The sequence below is a fragment of the Globicephala melas genome, chromosome 4 (genome assembly GCF_963455315.2).
Source record: "Globicephala melas chromosome 4, mGloMel1.2, whole genome shotgun sequence".
Lineage (NCBI taxonomy): Eukaryota > Metazoa > Chordata > Mammalia > Artiodactyla > Delphinidae > Globicephala > Globicephala melas.
In genome coordinates, this window is record NC_083317.1 from 64,464,166 (window position 1) to 64,486,499 (window position 22,334).

Below are 22,334 nucleotides of genomic sequence, written 5' to 3' on the forward strand. Positions count from 1 at the left end.
TCGTGACGTTGAGCAGCTTTTCATGTGCCTCTTGGCCATCTGTATGTCTTCTTTGGAGAAATGTCTATTTAGGTCTTCTGCCCATTTATTGATTGGGTTGTTTTTTTGATATTAAGCTGCACGAGCTGTTTGTGTATTTTGGAGATTATTCCTTTGTCCATTGCTGCATTTGCAAATATTTTCTCCCATTCTGAGGGTTGTCATTTTATCTTGTTTATGGTTTCCTTTGCTGTGCAAAAGCTTTTAAGTTTCATTAGGTCCCATTTGTTTAGTTTGGTTTTTATTTTCATTACTCTAGGAGGTGAGTCAAAAAAGATCTTTCTGTAATTTATGTCAAAGATTGTTCTTCCTATGTTTTCCTCTAAGAGTTTTATAGTGTCCAGTCTTACATTTAGGTCTTTAATCCATTTTGAGTTTATTTTTGTATATGGTGTTAGGTAGTGTTGTAATTTCATTCTTTTACATGTAGCTGTCCAGTTTTCCCAGCACCACTTATTGAAGAGGCTGTCTTTCCTCCGTTGTATATTTTTGTCTCCTTAGATTAGGTGACCATAGGTGCGTGGGTTTAAAAAGGATAAATTAGTCTCCATCAAAATTAAAACTTTAGTTTTTCAGAAGATACCATTAAGAAATGAACAGGCAAGCCAAAGACATGGAGAAAATACTTGCAATACATATATCTAACAAAGGATTTGTGTCACAAGTCATTAAAGAAAAGTCTTCTAACTCAGTAAGAAGAAGACAAGCAAGCCAATTTACAAAAAAGTGGGAAATGTTTACAAGACACTTCATAAGAGGAGATATACAATGGCCAGTAAGTACATAAAGAGAGGCTCAACATCACGAGTCACCAGAGAAACACATAAAACCACAGTGATATACCCTGTCATTTGAATGATGAAAATTAAAACTGATATAATACCAAATGTAATATGATTATGGAACAACTGGAACTTTCATACATTGCTGTTTGGAGTGTAAAGTGACATAGCCACTTTAGCAAACAGTTTATCAGTTTCTTAAAAAGTTAAACATACACTAACCATATAACCCAATAAGTGTATCCTTAGGTATTTCTCCAAGAGAAAAAAATATATACCATACACATATCCATATAAACGCTCATAATGATGGTTCATATCAGCTTCACTGACAATAGAAAAGTTGAAATAACTCAAGCACCCATCAAGGGTGAAAGGATAAATAAATTATATATTGAATACAAAAACAACTGTGTATATTCCCACAATGAAATACTACTCTGCAATACAATGAATGTCATTCAACAAATGTTACATTCAGCAACATGGAAGAAAAAATTTTTTAATTATGCTGAGCGAAAGAAACCATATACAAAAAGTATATATTGTATGTAAAGTATACAATAACCCCAATTGAATGAAGTCTAGAACATGTAAAACAAATCTAAAATGATAGGGATCAGATCTGTTTTTGGAGCAAGAGACAGAGGAAATTGATTTTAAGTGGGCATGAAAGAACTCTCTGGAATAATGGGAATGTTCTGTTTTGATTGGGGTGCTGGATACATGGTACATATACATACAAAACCTCAACAAACTTAAAATTTGTACATTTTATGTAAAATATGACCCAATAAAGTTGATTTTAAAAAATGAAAATAGAAGGAATAAGCATAAGAATAGCTACTACTTACCAGTGTTTTGTATGTCTCAGACACTTTGTAGGATGCTTGTATATACCACTCAATCATTCGAGCATCCTTCAAGGTAGGAGTTATTACGAAAACGGAGGTTGAGAGCAATGAAGTAACTTGCTCAAGGTGACACAGAAGGAAAGTGACCCACAAGAAGGCCCAGGGGAAGAATTCTATGGAAAAGCAGAAATCAAACTGTTAGAAGGAAATGATGGGAACAAGCCATAACATCTGAAACTAGAGGGAAGAATCAAAAGGTGTTTGTAGAGGCAAATATGTATGAAGAAAGAGAGCTAGTTGGATATGGGGGATTTATGTTTCATGAGCTTGGTCTTCTCAATAAAGTAGAAGATGGGATTGCCTGTTACAGGGGGCTGGAACATGAGGAGAAATCTGGAATAGTCCCAACAGAAATAAGAAAGGATTGCTGGACAGCAACGAAGACCTTCTCCAAGGGAGGGAAAATTAGGCATGTACTGGGATAGCTCTGCTGGACTCTTCCACTTTCTCTGGCAGGTTCTGCAAACTAAGAACATCAGTGATGAAAGTGATGGTGGACACAGCCTAAGACAATGTAAATCTGTCCCAGGCAAGAGCGACCCAGAGGCCTCTAGGAGAGGGTAAGTAAAGCCTTCTCGTTTGAAGTTTAAAATATCCACTATCTTGACCATCCTAGCCGAGGGGAAAACTGCCAGTTCTCTCTCTTTTTTAATATGTGACTTACTAGGATTCTGTCAACCTACTAACTGGAAATGGAATAAAATATAATAGAGTAGAAATTTTAGCTGAACAAATTCAAACATTCTGTAGGGAGTCTTTCCTGTCCAAGCACTATTATGTACCTCTGAATAAACTGGGTCTGGGCCCTGGTTTGTTATTTTTAATTTGGACTAATATAGTTGACATAAAAGACTAAAATTTGGAGGTTATTCAGTCACTCACGTCCTGACCAAAATTCCAACATGTCAAAAATTGACATCACCCTCACCATCTCAATTTCCTCTGTTACTGCCAATGTTTGCCTCATACTCTTCCTTCCCAGACTTGAGATAGAGGTCTCTGGACCTAAGAATTGTCCCCCTTCACCCCTCAACCCCTATGCTTTTCTCCTATTCCTCTGTCAAGAACTAATGCCACATCTTGCTAATAGGTGCTATGCATGAAGATGGTTCTGTAGTCAGCTACGTTTGGGAAACCTTGCGTTAAACATAGTTACAAGGTTTTGCTACAGGACCTTTCAGAAATTTTAATGTGTTTCTGTGTGCTGTGAATCTCCAAGGGAGAGAGAAAATATTTGATCATGGAACCCCTGTGGTTGTAGCACTGCCTGAAATTCACCCTGGGAAGCACTGGCCTAAATCGCAGTAACTACCCCCTCGCCATCCTCTCTGCCTTCGGTGTCTGATGTTCCAATCCACCTTAAATACAGCTGTGGGGAATTAGCTCAAACCACATTTTCCTTGGGCTGGTCCTCAGCTGTAAAAGCTTTGATGACCACATACAGTACCTATAATGCCACATCCGAGCCCCTCCCGGTGTGACCTGCGAAGCTCTCCTTACTCAAAAGTGAGAAACCACACAGCTGACAAGGATGTCACATGCTCTCAGTGGAAGGAAGTTACTGTTTCCAGAATGCATATGTCCTTAGACTTTACATTTTAAACACAAGACGAGTGAAAAAAGCCTAGATGACCCTCCCTTTGGAGGAGGAGGAGGAGACCTGGAGATCAGGTTTGCCCATGGTTTTTGCCCAGATTCTAAACACTGTGGGTTACGTGCAGACCAGCAGATAAGAAGTGAGTCAGAACAGGGATGGTGGGGGGTCACTTGGCAACATCTTCTGAACTGGCTTAGCTCTACCAACAGCAGGGAGACTTTCCTTCATTCATTCATTCAGGACTCCTTCATTCAGGAGTAATACAGGAGTATTACTCCTGTATTACAGGAGTAATACAGCCCAGTGCCACCCCAGCACCCGCTTAAGTACCCAAAGCTATAGACAAGTTCCCACAGTCGAGCCTTGGAGGCAGCACCACCAGTAGCCTAATGTTGCCCCTTCAAAGATGTGCTTTGCTTTATCACATGCTATATATACCGTAAGAATTACCTAGGACCCATTTGCTCTCAAATGCTCTGACCTCAAATTATTTGAATACTCCAGGTCAAAATGTAGTGTGGACCTGAATTATCTAAATAATTAAGTTGTGTAGACATGTGCTTGGTTTCAAGAGCATGTGACTGGAATAAAAAGAGTCTGTTTCTTTAAGCAGTTTTTACAAAGGCTTTCTAAAGCCCTCCCCTGTTTCATTGATTCATTTTTTTCAAGAGAGAAAGACGAAGTGTCGATGAATGAGTTGGACCTCTGCAGGATCCCAGGAGAGGACAGGAGGGGCTGGTGGGAGAGGGAGAGGTGGGTGGCTTTTTCTTCTGCTTTGCAAAAGCTCCAGGGTCCCCAGTCTTCCCTGATTTCCAAGATGCTACACTCACTGTTTGGACTGACTCGATGCCAAGAAAACCCTTCTTTCGAGCCTGGGAGAGTTCCATGCTGTGGGATTAAAAAGTAAATGAGAACAGAGAGGGATGAAGGATAGAGAGTGAAAGGAAAAGAAAGCTGAGGAAATGAGTCTATTTGCAAGCTGGGGAGTTTCTGTATCTCCTGGCTTGCTAGGTTCCAGTGATCCTTAGAAATAAAAGAGACAGCACTAATATAAAATGCCCCAATCCAGAAAGGAATAGGCTTTTGCACAGGAGGTGTCCAAGCAGTCTCTCTGCCTCTGGTCTGGCAAATAGCAGGCCCTCAATAAGAGAACAAGTGTGTGAATTTGTCTTGAAGATCAGCTGGAGACTGCAGCACCCACAAGGCTCTTCACAGGGACTTGTGGGTCTCATAGGACCCTTTTCTCATGACTGTGTAATCAGAGCTGTTAAATCTCATTCATGCCAGTAGGGAGGACAATGGAGCGACCCTGTATCTGGCAGGCTAGAGGGAGCAGCAAGGTACCCATCAAAACAGGCACATGTAAAAAAAAAAAAGGTTTTCATAGAATGTAATATATTTCAAAAAAACATAAAGTAATCACTGGATTACTTTATGGGACACTAGAATAGTTTCTTGTATTTATGTAACAGCTGCATGTACTTCAGATCAGTCGGCCATTGCTACAAAAATACCGTGTAATAAGCCATCCAGAATTCAGTGACTTAAAACCTCAGTAATCAGTAAGTCAGCTGAGCATTGTCTCATCTAGGCTGGACTCAGCTAGTCAGGCAGGTCTTCCTCAGGCCAGAGTGGCTGGAGCATCTCTGCTTCTCAGAGTGGGGCTGGAGACAGCTGGGTGGCTCTGCTGAACTTGTCTCTCCTTTTCCTCACACCAGCAGGCTAGCTCGGACATGTTTTCCTCTTGGTATTGACAGAAGCACAAAAGAGGGCAAGTCCAGTGTGTAAGCACATATCAAGTGCCTGCTAGAATCTTGCCTACTAACATCTCATTGGACAGAGCCATGCCCAAATTCAAGGGGTAGGAAAGTACACACTGCCTTTTGAGAGACACTCTGTAAAGTTACGTGGCAAAGGGTGTAGATATAGGGAGAGGTGAAGCATCGGGGTCAATGGTTCCACCTATCATGATGAACCACCATCTCTTCAGTTTTAGGGCCTCTAAAGATCTTCTCTAGGCATCACTGTTTCTTCACCAGTGAGTAGCTAGATAGTGTCAGGGATGTCTCTGTGGGACTCAGTTTCCTGATCCATAAAATAGGGCTAACGTTTTCTCTGCCTGTCTCACAGGGCTGGTGTGGAGGTCAAACGATAAGATGGATGTAACAGTTCTTAGAAAGCTCTAAGGTGTTAGACAGTGCAAGCTGTTACCACAATTACTACTAGAGGACAGTACCCTTTGTATGTATTGGGCTTATAGACCATACATTCTCTGTGCAGCTGCTCAGCGCTGCCATTGTATCATGAAGGCAGCCAGGGACAATATGTAAATGATGAGCATGGCTGTGTCCCAGTAAAACTTTATATACAAAAAAGGCAGCTGGCCAATGGCAATAGTTTGCAGGTCATGGTGTATGTCCATGAACTGTAGGAGTGGAGGTTAGGATGGCTTTTCATTTGCCTGACATGCTTGGGCAAGGACTCCTTCTACAGATTCCCTCCCTCCCTCATACTCATCTTAGTGTTTAACAATCTTCACCATTAAAAGATGCATTATATATAGGCATATGTATAGCTGATTCACTTTGCTGTACAGCAGAAACTAACACAACATTGTAAAGCAACTATACTCCAATAAGAATTAATTTTTAAAAAGATGCATCATAATATGTCAATTATACCTCAATAAAAAATAATAATATTTTTAAAAAGACACATCATATCATTAAAGCTCTTCATTCTTTACTTTAAGCCCGTGTTCTCTAGTTCTGAATGGGGGAGAGTCTGTTTATTATAGATCAGGTACTTTGTACACTGTAGGTACTCCATAAAGCCAAGTTATTTTGGAATTTCTGAAATTTGAGAAGAGACGGAAAACATTCTCTATTTTCTCTGGAACATAAGAAGATCCCTGGCTTCCTCCTTCCCCACTACAAGCCCCTGTGTGATCCTCTCTTGCAGACACAGGCAGAGCGAAAACATGGATCCTAGGACATATCTGCTAGTCCCTGTTGAGGGGAGAGTCCCTTTATTTCTACTGAAGAAATAGCTGCTGCCACTGAGAGCTCTCTACAACCCACTTTGCTGTTTTCAGAAATGTCTTTGCATTTTTGCTTCCCTGTCAGCCGGAGGGGTGATTCTCCATCACAATCAGGTATAAGCCTGGCTCTAGCCAACACTCTTGGGAGATAAGTGAAGAGAGCAGACTTCTCGCTTCTAAGCTCTGAAAGGTCAGTAGGCCTACCTTAAAGGAGAAAATAAACAGAAAAACAAGCTGGAGGAAATCAAGAATAGTCACACAACCCTATGATTTCTTACCTGAACTCTTCACTAGGCATTCTGAATGATCCACTTTGGAAGTGAAAACAGCTGGTGCGAAGACTGCAAAGGCTGGTGTGGGGGACTTGTTTTTATGAGAGAGCAAACAACCCAGAACTTTCCATAGGAGGACAGCTGAGTCAGGAGCCCATTGCAGAAGATTTCATTGTCCTGGAATGATCTTCTCCACCTGAAATGAGGGTTTCAATAGTAAGTAAATTACCTGAAACTGCCTAGTGCGTCAGTGCAGGTAATGAGGACATTTGGGGTGACAAAGCTTGTATCTCCCCACTTGGTCCATAGTTTAGAAAGCAGGCAGGACCCCATATTGACTTCGTGCCGTCTCATCCACAGAGCTGGAAGGGCTCTCAGGGTACATTAAACTCAGTGTGGTCATCATAGGGACAACCTTTTCAGGAACCTGCAGGAGGCTGGCAGATGCCCAGTTTTCCCAGGCTGCTCTAAGAATCAATCCCTTGTAGCACAGACCAGTCTCAAGGAGTTCCTGCTCAAAGGGAAGATTCCCTTTCTCTGTGCTCATCTGAGAATGGAGATGTGCTGAGGAACTGCCTCCCGGGAGCTGGAGCCCTGGGTGGCGCATTCACTCTGCCTGGGTTAAAACCAGGTCTGGCTGACATTTGTGGCACACAAATTCCATATGACTAACCAACCTGGCTCACTAATGCTCTGGCTTTACAAGGTATCTCCTATGCATCCTTCTCTCTGTTTTCCTACAAATCTACCTCATGTTCTGGCCCCTCCTTAACTTTCCTATAGCTTGCCTTTATTTAGTCACAGTCCTGTTTTCCTAAACACGTGTCCTTTATTGCAAATGGGATTACTCACTATTCCCCAAGCTCATCTTGCTTTCTGCTATCACTTCTTTCCTCACACCATTTTCTCAGCCTGGAATGTCCTACCCCATCTCTACCCAATCAGATCTTTCAAAGCATTATTTCTCCTAGAAAGTCAATCAAAAATGATATAATTAAGTCCCTTAAACCCTGGACTTCAGTTGAGTTTCTCTTAAGATGTTTATCATGTTCTCTCTCATAAGGAAATACCTTTTCTGTCTTTTTAGATTTGGAGGCAACGCTATCTCTACACTGTCTTCCACTTCCCAAAATATAATTCATAATAGATGCTCAGTTAATACTTGTCAACAAATTTATTTGTCAAATGCAAAACTCACTGCCTGAAAGAGTTCATTTGCCTTCCTAAGTATCTAAAGAACAACCAGGAAATGTTACCGTATTGTGTGTATAACTTGCTCTGTCCCTCACAGAAAATAGGAAAGGCATTTTACAGGAGTTTTCCTAGGTTGTTTACCAAATCAGATCCTCTAAGCCTAAGAGAAATAAGTTAAATCTTATTTTTCCCATAAGAGCAATCTTATAAAATTGGTTTCTGTTCTTAACCAAGACCTGGTGCCCAACTTCTTCATATGAATGGTCACAAGCAGAATATTTAATCAATTTTAAATGTTATACCTGTTACACTATATTGCATAAAGCTTTCTACAGTGTATATAAATCAATTAAACAAGGCAACACAGCAGCCTATAAAATAAAGTTTTACATTAAGTAAAATACAGGTCATAAAGGTCTACTGTACAAACTTTTCATCCTCTTTAAAATCCTTTCTAAAATAAATCAGCCAGTGAAGATACTCCATTGTTAGGGTCATGGTTTCAGAAAGATTTCTTTGAGGAAATACTGTAAAGCCTCTTAGGAAAACTTTGTAAGGGATTAAAACTGTGGTGACTTTTGGAGAAACTAATGCAGGAATGTAGGTTTGGTTGCCCCTATTTCTCCCTGATAATTTCCCTACGGTGAGTATAGATATTAACCAGCAAGCCTGAATTTCTCTCAATATGGAAGCAGAAAGTTCTCTGCCTTCTCAACAGCGCTAGTTAATTTTCCCTGTTACATGACAATAACATACTTAGCCAAGAAATCTGCCCTGACATTAAAATGAATGCATTTGGGCTTCCCTGGTGGCGCAGTGGTTGAGAGTCCGCCTGCCGATGCAGGGGATGCGGGTTCGTGCCCTGGTCCGGGAGGATCCCACATGCCACGGAGCAGCTGGGCCCGTGAGCCATGGCTGCTGAGCCTGTGCGTCCGGAGCCTGCGCATCCGGAGCCTGTGCTCTGCAACGGGAGAGGCCACAGCAGTGAGAGGCCCGCGTAACGCAAAAAAATTTAAAAAAAAAAGAATGCATTCATTTTTTTTCCTACATGATGGTGTCTTATTTTTTGCATCTGATTAAAAAACTTCACCTAGGTTCCTTCCAGTTTGACAGATTAAAAGTCTACGATGCTCACAGCCATCTCCACATTACATCTCCACAATGATAAGCCTCAGGGCTGCCTTTCACAACTGAAGGTGGTCTGACTCCATGTTATTGATCTATCTATGATTTATGAGAACAATACCAGGCCTTTCTCCACAGTTATCAAATCTATTCCAGAGGTGCTTAACCCTGGCTACACATTAAGAATATCATTGCTATTTACTCAAAGGAGTTGAAAACTTATGTCCACACAAAAACCTACACAAAGATGTTTACGGCAGCTTTAAACATAATTGCCCAAACACGGAATCAACCAAGATGACTTTCAGTAGGTGAATGGATTAAAAAACCAAAAAATGTGGTACTTCTAGAAAATGGGATATTTTTCAGCACTAAAAAGAAGTGGGCTATCAAGTCATGAAGAGCATATGGAGGAAACTTAAATGCACATTAGTGAAATAACACAAAATGAAAAGGCTACATACTGTATGACTCCAACTATATGACATTCTGGAAAAGGCAAAACTAGACACAATGAAAAGATCAGTGATTACCAGGGTTAGCAGGGAGGAAGGAATGAATAAGTGGAGCACAAGATTGTTAGGACAGAGGGCAGACAGCAGAAGCAAGAAGAACTACAATCCTGCAACCTGTGGAACAAAAACCACATTCACAGAAAGATAGATGTGATGAAAAGGAAGAGGGCTATGTACCAGATGAAGGAACAAGATGAAACCCCAGAAAAACAACTAAATGAAATGGAGATAGGAAAACTTCCAGAAAAAGAATTCAGAATAAGTATAGTGAAGATGACCTAGGACCTCGGAAAAAGAATGGAGGCAAAGAACAAAGATGCAAGAAATGTTTAACAAAGACCTAGAAGAATTAAATAACAAACAAACAGAGATGAACAATACAATAACTGAAATGAAAACTACACTAGAAGGAATCAATAGCAGAATAACTGAGGCAGAAGAACGGATAAGTGACCTGGAAGACAGAATGGTGGAATTCACTGCTGTGGAACAGAATAAAGAAAGAAGAATGAAAAGAAATGAAGACAGCCTAAAAGACCTCTGGGACAACATTAAACACAACAACATTCGCATTATAGGGGTCCCAGAAGGAGAAAGGACCAGAGAAAATATTTGAAGAGATTATAACTGAAAACTTCCCTAACGTGGGAAAAGAAATAGCCACCCAAGTCCAGGAAGCACAGAGAGTCCCATACAGGATAAACCCAAGGAGAAACACGCCAAGACACATAGTAATCAAACTGGCAAAAATTAAAGACAAAGAAAAATTGTTAAAAGCAGCAAGGGAAAAATGACAAATAACATACAAGGGAACTCCCATAAGGTTAACAGCTGATTTCTCAGCAGAAGCTCTACAAGCCAGAAGGGAGTACATGATATACTTAAAGTGATGAAAGGGAAGAACCTAAAACCAAGATTACTCTACCCGGCAAGGATCTCATTCAGATTCGATGGAGAAATCAAAAGCTTTACAGACAAGCAAAAGCTAAGAGAATTCAGCATGACCAAACCAGCTCTACAACAAATGCTAAAGGAACTTCTCTAAGTGGGAAACACAAGAGAAGAAAAGGACCTACAAAAACAAACCCAAAACAATTAAGAAAATGGTCATAGGAACATACATATCGATAATTACCTTAAACATGAATGGATTAAATGCTCCAACCAAAAGACACAGGCTTGCTGAATGGATACAAAAGCAAGACCCATATATATGCTGTCTACAAGAGACCCATTTCAGACCTAGGGACACATTCAGACTGAAAGTGAGGGGATGGAAAAAGATATTCCATGCAAATGGAAATCAAAAGAAAGCTGGAGTAGCAATACTTATATCAGATAAAACAGACTTTAAAATAAAAAATGTTACAAGAGACAAGGAAGGATACTACATAATGATCAGGGGATCAATCCAAGAAGAAGATATAACAATTATAAATATATATGCACCCAACATAGGAGCACCTCAATACATAAGGCAACTGCTAGCAGCTATAAAAGAGGAAATCGACAGTAACACAATAATAGTGAGGGACTTTAATATCTCACTTACACCAATGGACAGATCATCCAAAATGAAAATAAATAAGGAAACAGAAGCTTTAAATGACACAATAGACCAGATAGATTTAATTGATATTTATAGGACATTCCATCCCAAAACAGAAGATTACACTTTCTTCTCAATTGTGCCTGGAACATTCTCCAGGATAGATCACATCTTGGGTCATAAATCAAGCCTGGGTAAATTTAAGAAAATTGAAATCATATCAAGCATCTTTTCTGACCATAACCCTATGAGATTAGAAATCAATTACAGGGAAAAAAAAATGTAAAAAACACAAACACATGGAGGTTAAACAATATGTTACTAAATAACCAAGAGATCAGTGAAGAAATCAAAGAGGAAATCAAAAAATATCTAGAGCAAATGACAATGAAAACACAACAATCCAAAACCTATGGGATGCAGCAAAAGCAGTTCTAAGAGGGAAGTTTATAGCTATACACGCTTACCTCAAGAAACAAGAAAAATCTCAAATACACAATCTAACCTTACACCTGAAGGAACTAGAGAAAGAACAAACAAAACCCAAAGTTAGGAGAAGAAAAGAAATCATAACGAACAGAGCAGAACCAAATGAAATAGAAACAAATAAAACAATAGCAAAGATCAATAAAACTAAAAGCTGGTTCTTAAAAAAAAAAAGATTGTTAGGACAATGAAACTATTCTACTTGATATAAAAATAGTGGATACATGTCATTACATATTTGTCCAAACCCATAAATTGTACAACACCAAGAGTGAACCCTAATGTAAAGTACAGACTTTGGGTGATAATGATGTGCCAATGTAGGTTCATCAATTGTATCAAATGTACCACTCTGGTGCAGGATTTGATACGGGAGGCTATGCATGAATGGGATCAGAGAGTATATGGGAAATACCTACCTTCCTCCCAATTATGCTCTGAACCTAAAACTGCTCTAAAAAATAAAGGTCATTTTTTAAAGTCTTAAAATTAATAAATGAGAGTCCTCTCCTACCAAAAAAAATATATATATGTACATATATATATATATAACTTTATTTATATATATATAGTTATATATATATATACTTGGGTTCTCCTCTCAACCCCAAAGCCAATTAAATCAGAAAATCAGAATCTCTGTGAGTGGAAATCAAGCCTCAGTATTTTTAAAGCTCCCTAGATGATTTAAATGTGCCAGCAAAGTGAGAATCACAGACCTCTGCAAATAAAAAGCAGCCTGCTCATTCATTTGAACCTTAAACCAAATAACCACCTGAGAAAATTCAGAAATCTTGGGTTCTAGACTCAACCTGACAATAATATCCAGATGCATAACTTTGAATACATCATATCCCCTCTCAAAGTCTTAGTTTCCTCAAGTATAGCATGAGCAGAGTGTCCCCCATTATCAAACAGTCCAATTCCTCAACAAACACTAGCAAACAGAATTCAACAGTACATTGAAAGGATTATACAACATGACCAGTAAGATTTATTCTTGCAGTGCAAGTATGGTCCAACATACAAAAATCAATCAATATAATACACCATATAACAGAATGAAGGAAAATAACCACATGATCATTTCAATTGATGCAGAAAGGGATTTCACAAAAGTTAACACACTTTCATGATAAAAACACTCAACAAACTAAGAATAGAAGGAGATTGCCTCAACGTAATAAAGTCTATATATGCAAGGCCCTCAGCAAACATCATGCTCCATAAGGAAAGACTGATAATCTGCCCTAGAGTGCTACATTTGTTACACTCAATGAACCGACATTGACACATCATTATCACCCAGAAGTCCACAGTTTACATTAGGGTTCACTCTTGTACATTCTGTGGGTTTTGACAAATGTATAATGACATGAATTATAGTAACATACAGAGTATTTTTGTTGCCCTAAAAATCCTCTGTGCTCCATCTATTCATACCAACCTTTTCAGACTGACTTCTTTCACTTAGTAATAAGCATTTCAGTTTCCTCTAAGTCTTTTCATGGTTTGATAGCTCATTTCTTATGGGAAATCACTGTACTTTCTGCTCAATTTTGCTGTGAACCTAAAACTGCTCTAAAATAAAAAAGTATTTTTTTAAAGAAATGAAATGCTGCTATTGACATAAAAAAACAAAACGGCAAATTAAAAGAAAGTAGAAGAAACAAATATTTATGCAGTGCCTATTATCTGCCATTATTCTGCTGGATGCTGCGACACAATGATAAGCAAAACAGACACTGTCCCCATCTTCTTAGAGCTCACCATCTAGTATAGGAATCAGACATCAAACCACACAAATACAAAAGTATAATGATCAGTGACAGCATATACAGGCATACCTCATTTTATTGTGCGTTGCTTTATTGCACTTTGCAGATACTTCATTTTTTTTTTTACAAACTGAAGGTTTGTGACAACCCTGTGTTGTGTATCTCTATTGGTGCCATTCTTCCAACAGCACTTGCTCACTTCATGTCTCTGTGTCACATGTGGGTAATTCTCGAAATATTTCAAACTTGTTCATTATTATTATATTTGTTATGGTGATCTGTGATCAGTGATCTTTGATGTTACTACTGCAAATGGTTAATGGTTAGTATTTTTTATCAATAAAGCATTTTTAATTAAAAAAAATAATGGAAGAGTGAAAGCTTTTCCTCCAAGATCAGATACAAGACAACGATACTCACTTTCACCACTTCTATTCAACATAATACTGGAAGTACTATCCAGAGAAATTAGGTAAGAAAAATAAAAGGCATCCAAATTAGAAATGCAGAAGTAAAATCATCTCTGTTCACAGAGGACATAATCTTATATGTAAAAAATCCTGAAGATTTCATTAAAAAACTTAGAATTAATAAATAAATTCAGTAAAACTGCAGGATATAAAATCAACATGCAAAAATCAGTTGTGTTTCTACATACTAACAATGAACAATCCAAAAAGGATTTTTAAAAAATACCATTTATAATATTTAGGAATAATTTTAAACAAGGAGGCAAAAGGCTTATACACTGAAAATTTGTAAATGCTGATGAAAGAAATTAAATATACAAATAAATAAAAGACATCTGTGTTCATAGATAAGAATATTTAATATTGTTAACGTACCAAAACTACTCAAAGTGATCTGTAGATTCAACACAATCCCTATCAAAATCTCAACAATATTTTTTGCATAAACATAAAAATCCATTCATATGGAATTTCAAGGGACATCAACTAACCAAAACATACTGAAAAGAAAAACAAATTTGGGGGTCGCACACTTCCCGATTTCAAAACTTACTACAAAGTCACAATAATCAAAACAGTGTAGTACTAAAAGATAGGCAGACATGTAGATTAATGAAATAGAACAGACAGCCCAAATAAATCCTAATACATTTGGCCAAGTGATTGCTGACAAGGGTGCTAAGACCATTCAGTGAGGAAAGGACAGTCTTTTTAACAAATGGTGTTCAGAAAACTGGATACCTACATGCAAAAGAATAAAGTTGAACCCTTACCTTATACCATATACCAAAATTAATTTAAAAATGCATCGAAGACCTAAATATAAAAGCTAAATCTATAAAATGCTGAGATAAAAACAGAGGGGAAAATCTTCATGACATTGGATTTAGTAATTACTTCTTGGATATGACACCAAAAGCACAGGCAACAAAAGAAAAGTTAGATGAATTGGACTATACCAAATTTAAAACTTCTGTGCATCAAAGGACACAATAAACAGAGTGAAAAGGCAACCTACCAAATAGGAGAAAATATTTGCAAATCATATAATTGATAGAGGTTAATATCTAGAATATATAATAAATTCCTACAAGTCAACAACAACAAAACAATGCAATTAAAAAAAGACTTGAACAGACATTTCTTCAAGGAAGAGATATGAATGGCCAATAAGCACATGAGAATATGCTCAACATCATTAATCATTAGAGAGATGCAAATCAAAACCACCTCATACCCATAAAAACAAACTCAATCAAAAAATGGGCAGAAGACCTAAACAGACATTTCTCCAAAGAAGACATACAGATAGCCAAGAGGCACATGAAAAGATGTTCAACATCGTTGATTATTAGAGAAATACAAATCGGAACTACAATGAGATATCACCTCACAACAGTCAGAATGGCCATTATCAAAGAGTCTACAAACAATAAGTGCTGCTGAAGAGGGTGTGGAAAAAAGGGAACCCTCTTACACTGTTGGTGGGAATAAAATTGGTATAGCCACTATGGAGAAAAATATGGAGGTTCCTTAAAAAACTACAAATAGAACTACCATATGATCCAGCAATCCCTCTCCTGGGCATATATCCAGAGAAAACATGGTTCAAAAGGATAAGTGCACCCCAGTGTTCATTGCAGCACTGTTTACAATAGCCAAGACATGGAAGCAACATAAATGTCCATCAACAGATGAATGGATAAAGAAGATGTTGTATGTATACACAATGGAATATTACTCAGCCATTAAAAAGAATGAAATAATGCCATCTGCAGCAATATGAATGGACATGCAGATTATCATACTAAGTGAATTAAGTCAGACAGAGAAAGACAAATATCACATGATATCACTTATCTGCGGAATCTTAAAAAAAATGATACAAATGAACTTATTTACAAAACAGAAACAGACTTAGAGAATGAACTTATGGTTACCAGGGGTGAAGGGTGGGGAGGAGGGATAGACTGGAAGTTTGGGATTGACATGTACACACTGTTATATTTAAAATAGATAACGAACAAGGACCTACTGTATAGCACAGGGAACTCTGCTCAATATTCTGTAATAACCTAAATGGGAAAAGAATTTGAAAAAGAATAGTTACATGTATATGTACAACTTTGCTGTACACCTGAAACTAACACAACATTGTTAATCAATTATACTCCAATATAAAATAAAAAAAAAGAAGTCCTTGCAAACTTAAAAAAAACAGATGACAAATGTCAGCAGGATGTGGAGTAACTGGAATTCTTGTGTACTCTTCAAGGGAATGTAAAATGGTACAGCTGCTGTGGAAAACAGTATAGCAGTTCCTCAAAATTACCATATGATCCAGCGATTGCACTTCTGGGTATATGCCCAAAAGAACTGAAAGCAGGAACTTGGAGAGATTTACATACCCATGTTTTTAGCAGCATTATTCCCAGGAGCCAAAAGGTAGAAGGAACACACGTGTCCATTGACAACTGGATGGATAAACAAAATGTGGTATATGTACACAATAAAATATTATTCAGCCTTAAAAAGGAAGGAAATTCTGACACAGGTTGCAACATGGATAAACCTGCCAAGGGTCCGGGTTCAGTCCCTGGTTGGGAAACTAAACTCCCACAAGCTGCGCAGCCAAAAACAAAGTGGTGACGGCAGCACAAAATGTGAATGCACTTAAATGCCACTGAACTGTACACTTAAGAATGGTTAAGATGGTAAATTTTATGTTATGTGTATTTTACAATTTTTTTAAAGAACAGTATGATGCATGGATTCTATTCAAATGGAACAGTTATTCAGTAGTTAGAACACATGAGTACATACTACGTGACAGCTGGTTTAACACAACCACCTCCATCCCGATGATGATGAACCAGCAAACTCAGATTATGTAGTTGACTGATATTAGGGAAGACAAAAGTTACCCTGTTGAATTTCAAACCAATTATTTTAGGTATCATTGAATTACAACCATTAGCTGAGATTTCTGTCTGCTGGTTCAGTTTGAATAAAAGAAGAGTTTCTTGCAGAACCCTCTATAATCTACCGTGAAGATGCTAATGCATGAGTGGCTTGCATATAATATACAATATAAATGTGCATGCATGTTCATCCTTTTGGGGGTGAGATAAAGCATTTTTTACTGCATTTGATATATAGAACCTTCTAAACTGATAATATCGGATATTAACCTAAAACAAATATTATATAATATTTTTTTATTTAAAAAAATATACTACTACTTTACCACAAGAGAGAAAATTTCTGTCTTTTGAATGTGCATAGTTGATTGGACATTTAGACCAATCAGACTCTATTAAATATGAATATAATCAGCCAGAGCTCCTCACCACTGCCACACACACACACCTATCTAGTTGAACTTGGTAACTTGGTAACTACAGTAAAAAAGTGGTGCATTATAAACAACATAGGACAGTTAAAAGTGAATTCTTATAGTTATTAAATATTATATTGAATATTTTTAAGTAGATTATATGCACTGCAAAAATCTCTACAAATTGGCATCCACACAGCAGTAGAAAATTCCCAATCAAATCACTCATGCCCAAAAAATGTTGATATCTGAGTTTCATGAGGATGAGACTTCTTTTTTGCTCTCTGCAGTATCTCCTGTGTCTAGAATAGTACAAAGTGGATGCACAATAAGTATTAGTAGAATGAAAAAATAATGTGTATAGTTTCACTGAGGGTCTCTTGGTCAGACATCCTGAGCATGGCATGGGTGGGACCAAGCCCATGGACCAGATGAGCCAATGAAAGGGAACCAGACCAAACACTTTCCTCCTCACCAGGCAGAGTAGACTTGAGGAAAATGCCTCCAATAAAGCATAATGTTTCTGGACTGTAGCAATTTCCTGTCAGAGCAACAGACAGTAGGCCCCAATATGAGGGGTACCAAAGGTTCCAATATGAAATGGGAAGGAAGTGATAAGGAATTTAGGGTGGGCTATATGCAGAAGCCCAGACAGGAAAGAGGCCACTAAAATGTAGGAGAACCCCAGTCACTGAATTCTTGGAAGAAAACCTTATGCCAGGAAGGCATTTCAGAAATCAAGGTCAAAGCTCCAACTCAGGGAGCTGGGAAGAAGGAGAACTAGGTTAAAATCAACAAACCAGAAATTTCCATTTCCTAAACGGAGGCAAATCACAAGGGTTAGATTAGCAAGATGGTTAGCACCTCATAGCAAGTCCTAAAGTGTGGGTCTGAGGACACTTACAGATCTCCTATGCCTAGAACTGGGGATAAGTCCAGTGTGTTCATGTCACCTGGCTATGAAGAGTAAAGGGATTCAGAAATCCCTCAATACCACAAATCACCTGTGTGCTGCCACCTTAGAATTTACAGTATAGCTCTTCAGCTCAATCCCTGATCCAGGAAATAACGCTGGGAGGAAAGGAAGAACAGAGGAGACGAGACATCCACACACAGAATGCACAATGGGAAGGCTTTCCACTACAAAGAGAATTACATTGACAAGACACTGGGAAGACATGAACTGGATGCATAGAAGTATTCCTGCCATGAAAAGGATTCTACAGATTCTTTTTCCCTTGCTTATTGCAGTAATGTGTTTTCTCTAGTCTGTGATAAACAGCCTAACTGTTCATTCTTAGTTGGTGGTTTCTCTGACTCAATCTAATTAATGTGTTCTAAGACTCTCCACTCCTTGTCAAGTGTAGCTGGAAAGTAATAATAATAGTTTGTAGTAGTAATAATAAATAGGGTGTGTTTTTTTTGAGAACTTACTCTTTTAATTGTCACATGACCCTATAGTATAGCTATTGCTAACATCCTCATTTTATTGATGACCAAACTGAGGCACAGAGACAAAGGTAATTGGTCCAAGGTCACACCCCTAGTAATCTGGGATTCAAACTCAAACAGACTTACTAACAGTATAGCCCTTGCTATAAACCACTCTGTATAGTGAGCTATTCTCACTGACCCCCTTTGGTAAATTTGTTTCTGAGCATGATCTCTGATCTAGTATGACCTCTCTTAAACGACTCATACCCTATCTTACAGATGTTAACTCAATACAGCTTTACAGTACATAGCACACTTATAAAACAGTGATTGAATTTGATCTATGGGTCCATGTAGCCATAGCAGAGGGTGATGATTCCCTCTCATTTCATTCAAACTTCCCACTCCGTGTGGAGAAAAGCACATTTCAACCATCTTCAGAGATAAAACTTTATGTGCTGGGCAAGTAACAGGCTAGTCAGACATCCTTCAGCGACTTTGAATACCAAGCTTTTTTGAAGACCTGAAGCACAAAAACATTGTGAAACCCATGTCAATTCAGGGAAGTTTCATTATAATTAACATGCCCTGCAAAAAAGTAGAATTTGATTATGCAGGGATTCATTACATATAAAGTGTCCTGAGAGGTGCCTCTGTATCTAAATATTAGATTTTCTTTAAATCATACTCTGAATTTGTATACCCTGATTAACATACTACACTTGTTTTTATAAATTGTTTGTTTGTTTGTTTTTAATTCATTACTTCCATCTATCAGGAATGGAACAGAGCAAACTAACAAAGGCATCCGACTGCATGGCTGAAACCAGCTCTAATAGCCAGGTAAGAACTGAGAAGGAGAAATACAGCAATCCTAAAGCAGCAAGGAACCGCAAGAGTTAGAAGTACATTTTATAGGGCTTCCCTGGTGGCGCAGTGGTAGAGAGTCCGCAGGGGACATGGGTTCGTGCCCCGGTCCAGGAAGATCCCACATGCCGCGGAGTGGCTAGGCCAGTGAGCTATGGCCGCTGCTGCGCATCCTGAGCCTGTGCTCTACAACGGGAGAGGCCACAACAGTGAGAAGCCCGCGTACCGCAAGAAAAAAAAAAAAAAAAAGAAGTACATTTTATAATGAATCAAAGGCCAGAAATGAAAAATGGGCCCTTCAAGAAGCAGGCCTTCCTATTAAGGAGTTGATCAGGCAATAAATGCATGTACGAGTGAGTTCTTCACACCACCTTAGGGAATGAGGGCTACAGAGACAACTACTCGCTCCCTGCTCTTGAAGAATTTTATATCTAGAACCAAAATGTCTAACAGAACTTCCTGCAGTGATGAAAATATTCTACATCTGCCCTGTCCAATGTGGAAGACAAAAGCCACACGAGGCTATTTAAATTTAAGTTAAAAATTCCGTTCTTCAGTCACACTAGCCACATTTCAAGTGCAAAGTAGCCAAATGTGGCTACTTAAATTGAAGTTTAAATTAATCACATTTAAAGAACATTAATAATTTAGTTCTCAGGAATACTGGTCACATGTCAAGTGCTTAGCGGCCATCCGTGGCTCATGGCTGCTGTGCTGGGCAGTGCAAACATAGAGCATTTCTTTCATCACAGGAAGTTCTATTGGACAGAGATGTTCTCGAAAATGTCAGAAGAGGAGGAAAGTATAATGTCCTTATTTTTAAGAAGTATTAATTGTATGGTCTTCTTTAAATGAAATCAATCATGAGTGATACCAAGCAGGACACGGTGCACAAAAGGCTCATAGGCTCCTGGGCACAAAAGCCTTTCTGTGTCCCCCATTTCTTGTTTGTAGGAAATAGGCTTCATTCAGCCTCCAGGACCTTCCCTGAGTTCCAAGGGCAGGTTCAAACAGATGCTAATTAGGGAAGGGAGGAGATGCAGAGACAAGGGAGGAGCAGTCAAGAGGAACAATAGTGCAGCCTTGGGGCAGGGTCCTGGTCCCCCCTCAGGGGATATACATAACAATATCTTTGAGCTGTTGTTGTGCAGGAAGCCCCACCAGGTGGGAGAAGTTAACAGTATGCTGCCCACAAGCACATAGACCACAGACCGTTTGGAACCAGAAGGATGATGATGCTGCCTCCCACTTACTTCACCACCAACCAATCAGAAGAATGTCCACGAGCTGATCACCCCCCTCTTTGAACCATTACTATAAAACTCCTCACTACCCCCTCCAGGTGGGGACACAGAGTTTTGAGGGCTTTAGCTCATTGTGGACCCCTTTGCCTAGCAAAGCAATAACGCTATTCTTTTCTACTTTGTCCAAAACTCTGTCTCCAAGATTTAATTCAGTGCTGGGGTACAGAGGCCGGATTCGGCTTCAAAGGCATGATGAAAAGTAAAAACAATGGACGAGACTCTTCTTATCAACTGAAGGCAAACTATATATACTTAACAACATACCTATATCCAGATGGATACTCGATCTTAAATTGGCTTTGAATTCATACATAATTATAACACTGTTAAGCAACATCTTTAGCAATTGACGTAAAAGGTTAGGCACAAAAAGCCTCCACTTAAGAAGTTTCCTATGAAAAGAAGTTAAATCCACTCAAGTCTTGACTTTGTAGTCAAAGATGATCCGTGTGTGTTGATACAGCCATCAAGAAAAGAATGAAATTTAGGATAACAGAGATACCACTGAGGGGAATTATTTTGCTCCAGCAAACCTCAGGCTGAGATTTATTTCTTCTCCTTGGTAATGCATAATGAAGAAAGTCAAGTGTGGACTTGTGTCAGTGGACCATTTAAGCTGATGCATTACAAAACTAGTAGTGGCTTTCACCTCATTTGAGCTATAGATCTATCGATGTTCTCATTAAGAACTAATATTCTCAGTGACTTGAAACTCATCATAAATATTTAAGTAGAATTACTCCTAAAATTAGAGCTTCCTCCCTGCCCTTCATTCATGAAAGGGTCTCAACCCATTTGTGACTATGTTTCCAAGGAGAAGCATAACAGGTATGCCCACAGTGACCAGCCCTCAATATTCATGTAGACTCTGATACACATGCCATGAAAATGGAACACAGTAGTTGTGCAGAGTAGAGTACATGGGTCTCCCATCATCTTGTTTACATACCTGGATGTTGAGGTTGCCTTTTCGTTACCATCCTTATTTTTTTTATATCTATTTTTTTATTATTTTTTTTATATTTTGATAATTTACTTTGGCTGCACTGGGTCTTAGTTGTGGCACGCAGGTTCTTCGTTGTGGCATGCGGGATCTTTTAGTTGCAGCATGTGGACTCTTAGTTCTTAGTTGCGGGATGCAGACTCTTACTGGCGGCACGCACGCGGGATCTAGTTCCCCGCCCAGGGATCGAACCTGGGCCCCCTGCATTAGGAGCACAGAGTCTTACCCACTGGACCACCAGGGAAGTCCATTGTTATCATCTTTAGAACTCTGGTCTTCAGTGACTTTGGCCCAGAAAACACTCAATAAGGCAATTTGATTTTTGAAAATTGGTTTCTTCACACATGAAATAATTTAATTTAATAAGAATGATAGTAATCTTTTTAATTGAAGGAAGGAAATTCACTGAGCGAAGCCACATTAATGCCTAGCATCATTTTACTCTGTTCAGATTTTCTGAACTTAGCAGACTATACCCTGGCTTCTGGAACACTCCATCCCAGGTGTGACTGAGCATCTTGGGTGAGCACTGCCCACCTCCAGGGAAGAGATCTCTGCCCTGGTCATGGAGGTTAGCCAAAAATACCTGGTGTCAACTGGGCTGCCTTCCCTTTTCATTTCCTCATTC

At 38.8% G+C, this 22,334-nt stretch overlaps 1 non-coding gene across 1 annotated transcript; it reads right to left on the bottom strand.

The window, feature by feature from the left end:
* Nucleotides 1–21,877: 21,877 nt before the first annotated feature.
* TRNAR-CCU (transfer RNA arginine (anticodon CCU)) lies at nucleotides 21,878–21,950 on the bottom strand. Its single transcript has one exon. It is a non-coding gene; the product is annotated as a tRNA-Arg (tRNA).
* Nucleotides 21,951–22,334: the final 384 nt, after the last annotated feature.